This window comes from Ranitomeya variabilis, chromosome 1 (genome assembly GCF_051348905.1).
Source record: "Ranitomeya variabilis isolate aRanVar5 chromosome 1, aRanVar5.hap1, whole genome shotgun sequence".
NCBI classification, from domain to species: Eukaryota; Metazoa; Chordata; class Amphibia; order Anura; family Dendrobatidae; genus Ranitomeya; species Ranitomeya variabilis.
In genome coordinates this window covers 847,214,353-847,230,135 of record NC_135232.1, presented here as the reverse complement: position 1 = coordinate 847,230,135, position 15,783 = coordinate 847,214,353, and the positions used below count along the sequence as shown (strand labels likewise).

Genomic DNA, 15,783 nt, shown 5'->3' with positions numbered 1-15,783 from the left:
TGTGTTCATTGAGCACATGCGGAAGCACCGCATCGTATTCATTGACTGATATTTACGATATCTTGCGGAGATGGAGCGTCTCCGCAAGATAGACATGCTGCAGTCTATAAAGACGCGCCCTATGTCCGGATACACATGTGGATGCACGCATAGTGGAGACGGGACTTCATAAAATCCCCTCCACTATGCTGTAACATCTGGACGCTGCGGATTGGACTCTACGGATGTACGCAGCATCCAATCCGCAGCAAATACAGATGTATTATTCCACATGGAAACAGGCCCTAACTCCCAACATGCAGCTTCTGTAACATGCTGGGAGTTAGAGTTTGCGACAGCAGTGAGTGTGTGTTTTACTGTAACTTTTTTTTTTTTTCTTTTCTCCAAATTACCATGGCCACGCTAGAAGGGGAAGTAAACGTTCTCCTATCCAGATCGCGAGCCGCAGTGACAACAGTAGCTGAGACAAGGCCAGTACTTCACTGCAGCACGTGACCGGATGTGAGACCTTCTACTTCCTGTTTAGGGTGGCCGCAGTATACAAACTACAGCGGCTGCAAGACCTCCTCGACTCCACCGGCGGCTCCCACACTGCAGCTCCGCCGGCAGCTCCCGCAGTGGCCCCTGCACCGCCGACAGATGGCGGCTCCCACTCCACCACCGGCGGCTCCCACGCTGCCGCTCCACCACCGGCGGCTCCCGCTCCACCGCCAGCGGCTCCCACGCTGCCGCTCCACCGCCGGCGGCTCCCGCTCCACTGCCAGCGGCTCCCACGCTGCTGCTCCATGACTCCACAGCTGGCGGTTTCAGCAGGGCCGCTCCACCGTCGGCAACTCAGGTAGTTGCTGTGACACCGCCGGCGGCTCCCGCTGTGGCCTCTCCACCACCGGCGGCTCCCGCTGTGGCCGCTCCACCGCCGGCGACTTTGGCAGCACTGACGGACCTCCGTGGCTCCCAGCTCCAGCATTTCAGCTCGACCGACGCCGGCTCCCAGCTCCAGCGAACCCCATTTACAGGTACATTCCATCTATTAGACGCACCCTCATTTCCCCCCCGAATTTGAGGGGGGAAAAGTGCATCTTATAGTCAGCAAAATATGGTATATTGGAGATGGAAAGGAGGCTTTGAGGGGATATGGAGGAGGCCTATGTTTTTTAATTTTATTTTTAGGTGTGCAATTATTTGTTTGCTGATAATTTTGGAAAAGTAGCTAAAATTAATGAATCGATCAAAGTTGTTAATTTTTAAGTTGTGTAATGCGTGAAAAAATGTTTTTGTGTTTTATCATATACTTTTTAAATAAGGTTCCCATACACAATAGACTAAAATCAGCCAATTCTGTAAATGTGTATAAGATCCATCTACCTTGTAATTTGCATTTTGCATTTCTCCGACCTTTTAATTCTAAGTGAGCTAAAAAGTTACTTTTGAATACAGATATGCTAGACAGATCTCTGAAGAAGACATTGCAGAGCTGTGTACATTCTTCTTCTACTTTTCCTAGATTATGAGCAAATCGCTGAGCTTTTTTTTCTAATAAATTGGTAGAAAACACACATGTATTGGCGATGGAAAGGAGGCTTTGAGGGGATATGGAGGAGGCCTATGGTTTTTTTTTCAATTTTCGTTTTAGTGTGTGCAATCATCTGTTTGTTAATAATTTTGGAAAAGTTGATAAAATGTAGGAAACTATCATAACTGTTAAGTTTAAAGATGTTTAACATAGGAAACATACTGTTAGGGTTGGCAGATTGCACTAATTAAAAATGAATAACAAAGTACAATCGCAACCCGGGGTCCACTGTGCAGAGAAGATAAACTGCTGCTAGTGAGCAATGACGGAATGGACAGCGAGCGATTACTTGTACACACTGAGTTAACGCCACTCAGTGTGAACAGGAAGGAACAGTAGAAACAAGTACTAAGTGCTATGTCCAGTTAAACATCACAGGACAAGCACATGAACTGAACTTGCACTGTAACTGAACCGTGTCAATCGAACACAGGAATGAAACAGATGCTGAATTTATACTGAGTGTTATGCCCTGTTAGATGTCACAGGGAAAGCACGAGGAAAAAGTTTGCTCTGCAACTGAGCTGTGTCAATCGCACACAGAAACTAAACAGATGCTGAGCATAATACCCTGACTAGGGTTGAATTATCTCTGAAACTATACTGTGTTAACCGAACACATGTAGGTAACAGATGCTATGACAAATGGCTAATTGTCCCCACTGACGCTAGCCGCCTGCCTACGTGTACAGTCCCAAAGCTAGACAAACATACAACACATGCAGACAGAGTGGTAAAGCTTCCACTCACATAGCCGCACAAAATGATACCATTTGGGGTGTTTTGTACAAAAGGCTCTATCCCAAACACTCATGCTCAGCCGGCAGAGACATTTTCTGAGGGCCAATCCGGAGCTGCTACATCACCAGAGCCAGAGACGTCCGACATCCAATAGGAAGACACCACATCACGAACATGCTCAGTAAGGAGATTTCTGGACTTAGACTCCAGAGCATCAGGTCGCCGCTGCCTATCTCTGGTTACCATAGACTTGGTTGGAGAGCCAGCAGTAACCAAACGAACACCACGAGCCTGAGCAAGACGCTGGGACCGAAATCTATGCTCAGCAGCACCCACAGCGGCCGAACCTGAATGGGAGACTGCAGAGACAGTTAAGGCTTGGGATCTATCCCATGCAGCAGAAGAATCCCAACGCCTAACATTACCCCTCACTAACATCCCCATGGCGACGTTTGCCATGCTTGAAAGTCGCCACAAGCTTGGAGACATGAATGTGATGTTACTCATTGTCAGAAGCTCTCTATTGCTCCAACCGCACAGTAGCTGTGTTAGTACAGGAGAGACCACCCCGTTTGCAGATATGTGCCCCAGAGTGACCCGCCGGCTGAAAATCAGATGGTACATAGATCTAGTCCGGGGTCACCTGGGCCTTAAGGCACAGATTCTCACAGAAACTGCCCCATTTCTGTATGCTCCCCGTCGACCAATCAATCTGGGGAGAAAGGAGGCACAACCAAGGCACCCCCAGAAGTACCTCATCCATGCCCTCTGAGATAATGAGGAAAGAGACTGTCTCCTGATGTTTTGGAGACATAGTGAGAGAAAGAGGTATAGGATGATGGGAAATCGGGGTTGGTAAAATGGACCCATTAGCTGCCAGAATGGACATCAGCTTAGGAAGCTGCACTAATGGGATTGCGTGCTGTTAGGCGAAAGTAGCAGACATGAAATTGCCTTCAGCCCCAGAGTGCACACAAGCCTCAGCATAGAGAGTAATCGACCCAAACGTTAGAGACCCCAAAGTCCAATTTGGGAGTGTCATCAACTGGAATTAGTAAGCCTCTCCCTAAAGCCAATAGACTCTGTGACTCCTTCTGACGCTTGGGACATTTTTTGGCAAAATGGACAGTCTGCCTGCAGGCAAAACAAAGTACCAAGCGTGTGGTAGATTCTGCTCAAGAGACATCCAAGGGATCTACAGGATCAACAACCTGATTTGGTGGATTCATGAGATTGATGAAGTTCGGAGCCAACCGAATCCCAGATCTACTCTGAGCTTGCTCCAATCCTTGCTTGACATCCCAAAGATCTATGCGAGTGGACACGGATATTAATTCATCCAGAGTAGTGGGAATCTCCCTAGTGGCCAAAGCATCCCAACATGATCCACTAAACCCCTCCAAAAGATAGGTATCAGGACCTTATACCTTATCAGGCCACTCCAACTCAGAAGCCAGAGTACGGAATTGGATGGCAAATTGACTAACCAAGGACAAACCCTGAGTTAATGCCCGAAATTGAAGTGCGAACGAACCTGAGCAAGACACGGTGACCGACGCCCATGCTCAGTAGCACCCTCAGAGGCCGAACTCGAAAGGGAGACCGTAGAGGCAGATAAGGCTTGGGATGTATCCCGTGCAGCGGGAGAATCCCGACACCTAACACATACTTTGTACAATGATGTGTAAGGAGTATGTGTAAATAGTTTGATTGTTTCAATGGTAACATACGGATGCGAAACCTGGAATATAAAGAAAAAAGACAGAAGGATCGTCACCTTCGAAATGTAGTGCTAGAGAAGGTTGTTATCAATACTATGGACGGCAAGAAGAACAAAATATTCAATTTTGGATCAAATCAAGTGAGACATGTCCCTTGAAGCAACAATCACCAGGCTAGAAATTTCCTACTTTGGACACATCATACCAAGAGAGGAATCACTGGAGAAGGACATCATCATCAGAAAAATAGAAGGAACATTCAAAGAGAAAAAACAGCAACTCGATATCTTGATGCAGTCAAAGTAATGGCAGAAAAGACCCTGACAGACCTATCCAGTCATGCATAAGGTTGACCTTCTAACAGATCATTCAACTATAAAGTCAACAGGGCTCGAGATCAATACAAGAGTCATTTAAAACAAAACCAAAAAATGTATGAAGAAATGGATTTCTTTCTGTAATGGACTTTAGACCTTAAAAGTTGCCATACATATTAGACTAAAATCAGCCGATTTTGCAGATTTGAACAAACACGGCCTGCCTTGTAACTTGCGTTATGTGTTTTGGCCACATTTATCTATGCAAAGGAGTAAATATGGGCTTAAAAAATAAAACATTGCGATCCATTTCTCCCCAATTAAGGCAAGCTGCCGCCAAAAGTTTCTGAAATTGACCTACCCACTTCTCCTTACTTACAACACATGCATACTTGGTCAAATTGAGCATGCTTCTGTATAGAGCTGAACAGGAATACCTCTCGCTTGGTTGACAGCCATTCAATGTGTGAGGTCAAATTAAGAGGCAATATCAAATAAGTGACATTGCCATTTGTGACAATTCTAAAAAGAAAAGAAGACATAGAATCTAAGATTTAAGAATTTTAACTTGGTGATCAGTTTTAAATAGTATATATCAATGATGATTTCTTCCAATGTCTATCTACAGCTGATATGTAGTTATATCTTTTTCTAATATGTAAATAAGATGTTTTGACCTTGAAATGTCTTACTGTTCCTCAGTTTTGAAGTGATAGCCACATGATCACGTTTCAAAGCTCTCATAACTACCAGTATTGGTACCCAGATCAAGATATAATGGATTATAGACCATATCAATGTGAGCTTGTACTTCTAATTAGCAAAGCATGAAGCGAGCGTAGTGTAATTTAAATCGAGCTACAAGTTTACTCGTAAAGATATACACTAGACAGATCTCTGAAAGACATTGAAGTGTTTCGTACAACATTCTATTTGCGCTTTTCCTAAATTATGAGCAAACAGATTATTTTTTCTTCTATAAAAATGGTAGAAAGAACACTTATATTGGAGATGGAAAGGAGGCTTTGAGGGGATATGGAGGAGGCCTATGTTTTTTAATTTTATTTTTAGGTGTGCAATTATTTGTTTGCTGATAATTTTGGAAAAGTAGCTAAAATGAATGAATCGATCAAAGTTGTTAATTTTTAAGTTGTGTAATGCGTGAAAAAATGTTTTTGTGTCTTATCATATACTTTTTAAATAAGGTTCCCATACACAATAGACTAAAATCAGCCGATTCTGTAAATGTGTATAAGATCCATCTACCTTGTAATTTGCATTTTGCGTTTCTCCGACCTTTTAATTCTAAGTGAACTAAATAGTTACTTTTGAATATACAGTAGATATGCTAGACAGATCTCTGAAGAAGACATTGCAGGGCTGTGTACATTCTTCTTCTACTTTTCCTAGATTATGAGCAAATCGCTGAGCTTTTTTTCTAATAAATTGGTAGAAAACACACATGTATTGGCGATGGAAAGGAGGCTTTGAGGGGATATGGAGGAGGCCTATGTTTTTTTTTTCAATTTTCGTTTTAGTGTGTGCAATCATCTGTTTGTTAATAATTTTGGAAAAGTTGATAAAATGTAGGAAACTGTCATAACTGTTAAGTTTAAAGATGTTTAACATAGGAAACATACTGTTAGGGTTGGCAGATTGCACTAATTAAAAATGAATAACAAAGTACAATCGCAACCTGGGGTCCACTGTGCAGAGAAGATAAACTGCTGCTAGTGAGTAGTGTTGAGCGATACCGTCCGATACTTGAAAGTATCGGTATCGGATAGTATCGGCCGATACCAGAAAAGTATCGGATATCGCCGATACCCGATACCAATACAACTCAATGGGACACCAAGTATCGGAAGGTATCCTGATGGTTCCCAGGGTCTGAAGGAGAGGAAACTCCCCTTCAGGCCCTGGGATCCATATTAATGTGTAAAATAAAGAATAAAAATAAAAAATATTGATATACTCACCCTCTGACGCGCCCTGGTTGTAACCGCCAGCCTCCGTTCATAAGAATGAGCGCTTGAAAGTCCTTAGATGACGTCGCGGCCTGTGATTGGACGCTGGGACCGACGTCTATGCTCAGCAGCACCCACAGCGGCCGAACCTGAATGGGAGACTGCAGAGACAGTTAAGGCTTGGGATCTATCCCATGCAGCAGGAGAATCCCAACACCTAACATTACCCCTCACTAACATCCCCATGGCGACGTTTGCCATGCTTGAAAGTCACCACAAGCTTGGAGGCATGAATGTAATGTTACTCATTGTCAGAAGCTCTCTATTGCTCCAACCGCACAGTAGCTGTGTTAGTACAGGAGAGACCACCCCGTTTGCAGATATGTGCCCCAGAGTGACCCGCCGGCTGAAAATCAGATGGTACATAGATCTAGTCCGGGGTCACCTGGGCCTTAAGGCACAGATTCTCACAGAAACTGCCCCATTTCTGTATGCTCCCCGTCGACCAATCAATCTGGGGAGAAAGGAGGCACAACCAAGGCACCCCCAGAAGTACCTCATCCATGCCCTCTGAGATAATGAGGAAAGAGACTGTCTCCTGTCACCTGGTGACAGGTGGAGTGACAGTTAGGTTCAGAACAGCTGAGAATTTGAATCAGTTGGGTGGAAATGCCCTGTCAGGGCAGTCTGCTCTGCAGTTGTCCAAGGTCCAGTCAGGCCAGGAATGCCAGCCGAGATAAGAAAAGCATTGAAAGAGGCACTGACAGCGCAATATAAGGGGGACTGTAGCTGGCAGGGAGGAAAGAACTAAGCATTATGGACAGGTCACTCAGAATGTGGTGGATTGCTAAGTGGATGGATGTACTCGGGACCAGGGAGAAATGGTTTAGAGGAATCCCTACTAAAGTAAGACTGGGCACAGAGGACGCTGGAGCACCGATAGGCACGGTCCGTTCCGGAAGCGAGCTTAGTAAAGATGAAGGAAAGGCAGAGAAAGAGAAGAAGCTGTGTAAAGCGAAGCCAGATGTAAATGCTGACAAGATCACAGAGGAGACAGGGACAGCAAGGAAACTGTTTAATGTAAAGCCTGCTGTAAGAGAGGAGACTCTGAAGGAGTTGGACCTGGAGACACAGGTACACTTACTAAAGGAAAAGCAGTTATGCTAACTGGGAGTCATGGAGTGTATGTGAGGGGAAGCCAGGTTGTGATGGAGCAGAAGTCCTCAGCCATGACTACCGCCCTGTCCCACCCTTTCACTACATCAACTTCCAAGCTGTAATTGGCAGCTTCTAGGAGGGAGGGACCAAAGCACATTCCCACAGAGACCACTTTGAAGAAATGCCCAGTTGGTCTACATGTGGAGAAATCACATGCTGCTTTCCAGAAGAAACAAATGTGCATATCTCTGTAGCAGAGTGGCAGAATCAGGGGAGTTCATGGATTGTTATAATGATTTATCTCAATAGTTTTTGAGAAAGTGACAGCTCTTTAAAGCTAGGTTCACATTTGTGTTCAGGAGGGCTACGGATGGCTGCGTACTTCCTCCCTTCTTTCTCACTGAAGCTCCGCCTATGCTGTGCCTACTTCTTTATGTGTCCTGTGTTTCCCTGCATACCTAACTTTTACATTGGGTACGCAGGGACATGCGTTGTCTGCGGATGCGTCTGTATGCGGCTATTTGACTGTTATGATCTGGTGGCCTAGGAGCAGCATGAGATGTACTCTGGAGAAGGTGGTACCTGTACTGACCGCAGACCCTGAACTTAACACCACAACTAGAAGTAGCCGTGGAATGTACCTAACACTCCCTGGACATCTCGACACAGCCGGAGGACTAATTACCCCTAGAGATAGAAAAGGGAAAACTATCTTGCCTCAGAGAAAATCCCCAAAGGATAGACAGCCCCCCACAAATATTGACTGTGAGAGGAGAGGGAAATAACATACGCAGACTGAAATCAGAATTTAGCAAAGGAGGCTACTTCTAGCTAAATAGAAAGGATAGGACAGAGTACTATGCGGTCAGTATTAAAACACTAGAAAATATCCACCACAGAAAATACAAAATCTCCACATCTATCTAAAGACATGAAGGGTATATCTGTATCTCCAGAGATACCAGCTTGGGTGAACAAATCCTTATACAGACCAAGCTGGACAAAACAAAACATGGAAAATAACTTGAACGATCAGGCCCACAGCATGTGGACTGCAAAAAACAAAGCCAGAACTTATCTTTGTTGAAATGAACAGCAAGCAAGAGAGACCAGGCAGGGAAGTGAATCCTCCAGGAAACAATGGACAACTGGCACTAACTAAAGGGTCAAGCAAGACTAAATAGCCCAGTCAGAATTGCAATAAGTGGACACACCTGATGAATGCTGCGATCCAAAGACAGCAGCGCTACCACTTATAACCACCGGAGGGAGCCCAAGAGCAGAATTCACAACATTTGACATGTGTGGCGACCCCACAGAAATGCAGAATTTGGAAATACGCAGCCATCCGCAGCCCTCCTGAATGCAAATGTGAAACCAGCCTAAGTTCAGAATGCTTTTTGGAGATGGAAATTTCATTCTCCAGCAGGACTTGGAACCTGATTTAGAAACAACAGTATCACTGTGCTTGATTGGCCAGCAAACTCACCTGACCTTAACCCCATAGAGAATCTATGGGGTATTGTCAAGAGGAAGATGAGAAACACCAGACCCAACAATGCAGATGAGCTGAAGGCTGCTATCAAAGCAACCTGGGCTTCCATAACACCTCAGCAGTGCCACAGGCTGATCGTCTCCATGCCACGCCACATTGATGCAGTAATTGATGCAAAAGGAGCCCTGACCAAGTATCGAGTTCATTTACTGAACATACATTTCAGTAGGTCAACATTTCGGATTTTAAAATCATTTATTCAAGCTGGTGTTATAAAGTATCTTACTTACTGAGATAATGACATTTGGGTTTTCTTTGGCTGTAAGCCATAATCATCAACATTAACAGAAATAAACACTTGAAATAGATCACTCTGTAATGACTCTATATAATATATGAGTTTCACTTTTTATATTGAAGAACTGAAATAAATTAACTTTTTGATGATATTCTAATTTTGGGAGATGCACCTGTAGTTATTTGAAATACGCTAAACATGTTGACAATATTATGCCTTTAAATAATTATAAATCCCGCAAAATAGTTATAAATATAAGCGTGGAGCTATCGATAAACAGAGGAAAGTTAATATGAACCACCTCTACTACATCGTGTGTGATATTGCATCACAAGGGGATTTCCTAAACATGATCTTACATGTTACTCTGTTTAATCTATGAATCTGTTTGGTCCACAACGATCAGGCCCACAGCATGTGGACTGCAAAAAACAAAGCCAGAACTTATCTTTGTTGAAATGAACAGCAAGCAAGAGAGACCAGGCAGGGAAGTGAATCCTTCAGAAACAATGGACAACTGGCACTAACTAAAGGGTCAAGCAAGACAAAATAGCCCAGTCAGAATTGCAATAAGTGGACACACCTGATGAATGCTGCGATCCAAAGACAGCAGCGCTACCACTTATAACCATCGGAGGGAGCCCAAGAGCAGAATTCACAACAGTACCCCCCCCTTGAGGAGGGGTCACCGAGCCCTCACCAGAGCTCCCAGGCCGATCAGGACGAGCCAAATGAAAGGCACAAACCAAATCGTCAGCATGAACATCGGACGCAACAACCCAAGAATTATCCTCCTGGCCATAACCCTTCCATTTGACAAGATACTGAAGCCTCCACCTCTAAAAACGAGAATCCAAAATCTTCTCAACCACATACTCCAACTCCCCATCAACCAACACCGGGGCAGGAGGATCAACAGAGGGAACAACAGGCACCACATATTTCCGCAACAAAGATCTATGAAAAACATTATGGATGGAAAAAGAGGCCGGAAGGGCCAAACGAAAAGACACCGGATTGACAATCTCAGAAATCCTATAAGGACCAATAAACCGAGGCTTGAACTTAGGGGAAGAAACCTTCATAGGAACATGACGGGAAGACAACCAGAACAAATCCCCAACCCGAAGCCGGGAACCAACACACCGACGACGGTTAGCAAAACGCTGAGGCTCCTCCTGAGACAACACCAAATTGTCCACAACATGAGCCCAAATCTGCTGCAACCTGTCAACCACAGAGTCCACCCCAGGACAATCAGAAGGCTCAACCTGCCCTGAAGAAAAACGAAGATGAAAACCAGAATTACAAAAGAAGGGTGAAACCAAGGTAGCAGAACTAGCCCGGTTATTAAGGGCAAACTCGGCCAGAGGCAAGAAAGCCACCCAATCGTCCTGATCAGCAGACACAAAGCATCTCAAATAAGTTTCCAACGTCTGATTAGTTCGCTCGGTCTGGCCATTTGTCTGAGGATGAAACGCGGAAGAAAAAGACAAATCAATGCCCAGCCTAGCACAAAAGGCTCGCCAAAACCTAGAAACAAACTGAGAACCTCTGTCGGACACAATATTCTCCGGAATGCCATGCAAACGAACCACATGCTGAAAAAACAACGGAACCAAATCAGAGGAGGAAGGCAATTTAGGCAAAGGTACCAAATAAACCATCTTAGAAAACCGGTCACAAACCACCCAGATAACCGACATCCTCTGGGAAACCGGAAGATCTGAAATAAAATCCATAGAAATATGCGTCCAAGGCCTCTCAGGGACCGGCAAAGGCAAAAGCAACCCACTAGCGCGGGAACAGCCACTCTTGGCCCACTCACAAGTCCCACAGGACTGCACAAAAGAACGCACATCCTGTGACAAAGAAGGCCACCAAAAGGACCTACCAACCAAATCTCTGGTACCAAAAATCCCAGGATGGCCAGCCACCTCAGAACAATGAACCTCAGAAATCACTTTACTAGTCCATCTGTCAGGAACAAACAGTTTCCCCACTGGACAGCGATCAGGTTTATCAGCCTGAAATTCCTGAAGAGCCCGTCGTAAATCAGGGGAGATGGCAGAAAGAATCACCCCTTCCTTCAGAATGCCGCCCGGCTCAAGGACCCCAGGAGAATCAGGCAAAAAGCTCCTAGAGAGGGCATCCGCCTTAACATTCTTAGAACCCGGAAGGTACGAGACCACAAAATCAAAACGGGAGAAAAACAGGGACCATCGGGCCTGTCTAGGATTCAGCCGTTTGGCAGACTCGAGGTAAATCAGGTTCTTATGATCAGTCAAGACCACAATACGGTGCTTGGCCCCCTCAAGCCAATGACGCCACTCCTCAAATGCCCACTTCATAGCCAACAACTCACGATTGCCGACATGATAATTGCGTTCCGCAGGCGAAAACTTTAGAGAAAAGAAGGCACACGGTTTCAACAAGGAACCATCAGAACTCCTCTGAGACAAAATGGCCCCTGCCCCAATCTCTGAAGCGTCAACTTCAACCTGAAATGGAAGGGAGACATCCGGCTGACGCAACACAGGGGCAGAAGTAAATCGGCGTTTAAGCTCCTGAAAGGCAGAAACAGCCGCAGAGGACCAATTCGCCACATCAGCACCCTTCTTCGTCAAATCGGTCAGGGGTTTAACCACACTGGAGAAGTTGGCAATAAAACGGCGATAAAAATTAGCAAAGCCCAAAAATTTCTGAAGGCTCTTCACAGAAGTGGGCTGGATCCAATCATGAATGGCCTGAACCTTAACCGGATCCATTTCTATAGATGAGGGAGAAAAAATGAAGCCCAAAAAAGAAACCTTCTGTACTCCAAAGAGGCACTTAGACCCCTTCACAAACAGAGCATTATCACGGAGGATCTGAAATACCATCCTGACTTGTTTCACATGAGACTCCCAATCATCTGAAAAAATCAAAATATCATCCAAATATACAATCATGAATTTATCAAGATAATTCCGAAATATATCATGCATGAAGGACTGAAACACAGATGGGGCATTAGAGAGCCCGAATGGCATCACAAGGTATTCAAAATGGCCTTCGGGCATATTAAACGCAGTTTTCCATTCGTCACCCTGCTTAATACGAACAAGATTATATGCCCCTCGAAGGTCAATCTTAGTAAACGAACTAGCCCCCTTAATCCTAGCAAACAAATCAGAAAGCAAAGGCAAAGGGTATTGGAATTTGACCGTGATCTTATTCAAGAGGCGCTAATCAATACAGGGTCTCAAGGAGCCATCCTTCTTGGCAACAAAAAAAAAACCTGCTCCCAATGGTGAAGAAGATGGCCGAATATGCCCCTTCTCCAAAGATTCCTTAACATAACTCCGCATGGTGGCATGTCCTGGCACAGACAGGTTAAAAAGTCGGCCCTTAGGGAACTTACAACCTGGAATCAAGTCGATAGCACAATCACAGTCCCTATGCAGTGGAAGGGAACTGGACTTGGGCTCATCAAATACATCCTGGAAATCTGACAAAAACTCAGGAATTTCAGAAGAGGGGGAGGAGGTAATTGACATCAAAGGAACGTCACCATGAACCCCCTGACAACCCCAACTAGTCACAGACATAGATTTCCAATCTAATACCGGATTATGCACCTGTAACCATGGGAAACCCAGCACAATAGCATCATGCAAATTATGCAACACCAGAAAACGACAATCTTCCTGATGAGCTGGCGCCATACACATGGTCAGCTGTGTCCAAAACTGAGGTTTATTTTTAGCCAGCGGTGTAGCATCAATGCCCCTCAAAGGAATAGGACTCTGCAAAGGCTGCAAAGGGAACCCACAACGTCTGGCAAATTCTAAGTCCATTAAGTTTAAAGCGGCGCCTGAATCCACAAATGCCATGACAGAAAATGACGATAATGAGCAGATCAGGGTCACGGATAACAGAAATTTAGGTTGTACAGTACTGATGGTAACAGAACTAGCGATTCTCTTAGTACGCTTAGGGCAATCAGAAATAACATGAGCAGAATCGCCGCAGTAAAAACACAACCTATTCTGACGTCTGAATCCTTGGCGTTCAGCTCTAGACACAATCCTATCACACTGCATAGGCTCAGGACTCCGCTCGGAAGACAACGCCACTGCGCGCACAACTCTGCGCTCGCGCAAGCGCCGATCAATCTGAATGGCCAGAAACATAGAATCACTCAGACCAGCAGGCGTGGGAAACCCCACCATAACATCTTTAACAGATTCCGAAAGACCCTTTCTGAAAATTGCAGCCAAGGCATCCTCATTCCATCTAGTCAGCACAGACCATTTTCTAAATTTCTGGCAATATAATTCTGCCGCTTCTTGACCCCAAGACAGGGCCAACAAGGTCTTCTCAGCATGATCCACTGAATTAGGTTCATCATACAATAACCCTAGCGCTTGAAAAATGGTGTCTACATTAAGCAAAGCAGGATTTCCAGCTTCCAGGGAGAACGCCCAATCCTGAGGGTCACCGCGCAGCAGAGAGATGACTATTTTAACCTGCTGGATGGGATCACCAGAGGAACGAGGTTTTAGAGCTAAAAACAGTTTACAGTTAGTTTTAAAGCTCAAAAATTTGGACCTGTCCCCAAAAAACAAATCAGGAGTTGGAATTCTAGGCTCTAAAACCGGAGTCTGAATGATATGATCGGAAATACCCTGTACTCTAGCAGCAAGCTGGTCCACACGAGAAGCCAATCCCTGAACATCCATACCAGCGCCAAACTCCTGAACCACCCAGAAGTAAAGAGGAAAGAAAAGGCACAACAGACTACAGAAAAAAAAATGGCTCAGCACTTTCCTTTCCTTCTTCTGAGATGCAATTAACTCATTGTTGGCCAGTTGTACTGTTATGATCTGGTGGCCTAGGAGCAGCATGAGACGTACTCTGGAGAAGGTGGTACCTGTACTGACCGCAGACCCTGAACTTAACACCGCAACTAGAAGTAGCCGTGGAATGTACCTAACACTCCCTGGACATCTCGACACAGCCGGAGGACTAATTACCCCTAGAGATAGAAAAGGGAAAACTATCTTGCCTCAGAGAAAATCCCCAAAGGATAGACAGCCCCCCACAAATATTGACTGTGAGAGGAGAGGGAAATAACATACGCAGACTGAAATCAGAATTTAGCAAAGGAGGCCACTTCTAGCTAAATAGAAAGGATAGGACAGAGTACTATGCGGTCAGTATTAAAACACTAGAAAATATCCACCACAGAAAATACAAAATCTCCACATCTATCTAAAGACATGAAGGGTATATCTGCATCTCCAGAGATACCAGCTTGGGTGAACAAATCCTTATACAGACCAAGCTGGACAAAACAAAACATGGAAAATAACTTGAACGATCAGGCCCACAGCATGTGGACTGCAAAAAACAAAGCCAGAACTTATCTTTGTTGAAATGAACAGCAAGCAAGAGAGACCAGGCAGGGAAGTGAATCCTCCAGGAAACAATGGACAACTGGCACTAACTAAAGGGTCAAGCAAGACTAAATAGCCCAGTCAGAATTGCAATAAGTGGACACACCTGATGAATGCTGCGATCCAAAGACAGCAGCGCTACCACTTATAACCACCGGAGGGAGCCCAAGAGCAGAATTCACAACAGTTGACATGTGTGGCGACCCCACAGAAATGCAGAATTTGGAAATACGCAGCCATCCGCAGCCCTCCTGAATGCAAATGTGAAACCAGCCTAAGTTCAGAATGCTTTTTGGAGATGGAAATTTCATTCTCCAGCAGGACTTGGAACCTGATTTAGAAACAACAGTATCACTGTGCTTGATTGGCCAGCAAACTCACCTGACCTTAACCCCATAGAGAATCTATGGGGTATTGTCAAGAGGAAGATGAGAAACACCAGACCCAACAATGCAGATGAGCTGAAGGCTGCTATCAAAGCAACCTGGGCTTCCATAACACCTCAGCAGTGCCACAGGCTGATCGTCTCCATGCCACGCCACATTGATGCAGTAATTGATGCAAAAGGAGCCCTGACCAAGTATCGAGTTCATTTACTGAACATACATTTCAGTAGGTCAACATTTCGGATTTTAAAATCATTTATTCAAGCTGGTGTTATAAAGTATCTAACTTACTGAGATAATGACATTTGGGTTTTCTTTGGCTGTAAGCCATAATCATCAACATTAACAGAAATAAACACTTGAAATAGATCACTCTGTAATGACTCTATATAATATATGAGTTTCACTTTTTATATTGAAGAACTGAAATAAATTTACTTTTTGATGATATTCTAATTTTGGGAGATGCACCTGTAGTTATTTGAAATACGCTAAACATGTTGACAATATTATGCCTTTAAATAATTATAAATCCCGCAAAATAGTTATAAATATAAGCGTGGAGCTATCGATAAACAGAGGAAAGTTAATATGAACCACCTCTACTACATCGTGTGTGATATTGCATCACAAGGGGATTTCCTAAACATGATCTTACATGTTACTCTGTTTAATCTATGAATCTG

General features: G+C 44.5%; 2 long non-coding RNA genes across 3 annotated transcripts in view; one reads left to right on the top strand and one right to left on the bottom strand.

Annotated features, from left to right (window-relative positions):
- The window catches only part of LOC143787674 (uncharacterized), an 86,930-nt gene that overhangs the window by 42,860 nt on the left and 28,287 nt on the right, over nucleotides 1-15,783 (top strand). The window lies entirely within an intron of this gene.
- LOC143787666 (uncharacterized) overlaps nucleotides 1-15,783 on the bottom strand; it is a 186,494-nt gene that overhangs the window by 170,172 nt on the left and 539 nt on the right. The gene's annotated exons all lie outside the window — the stretch shown is intronic.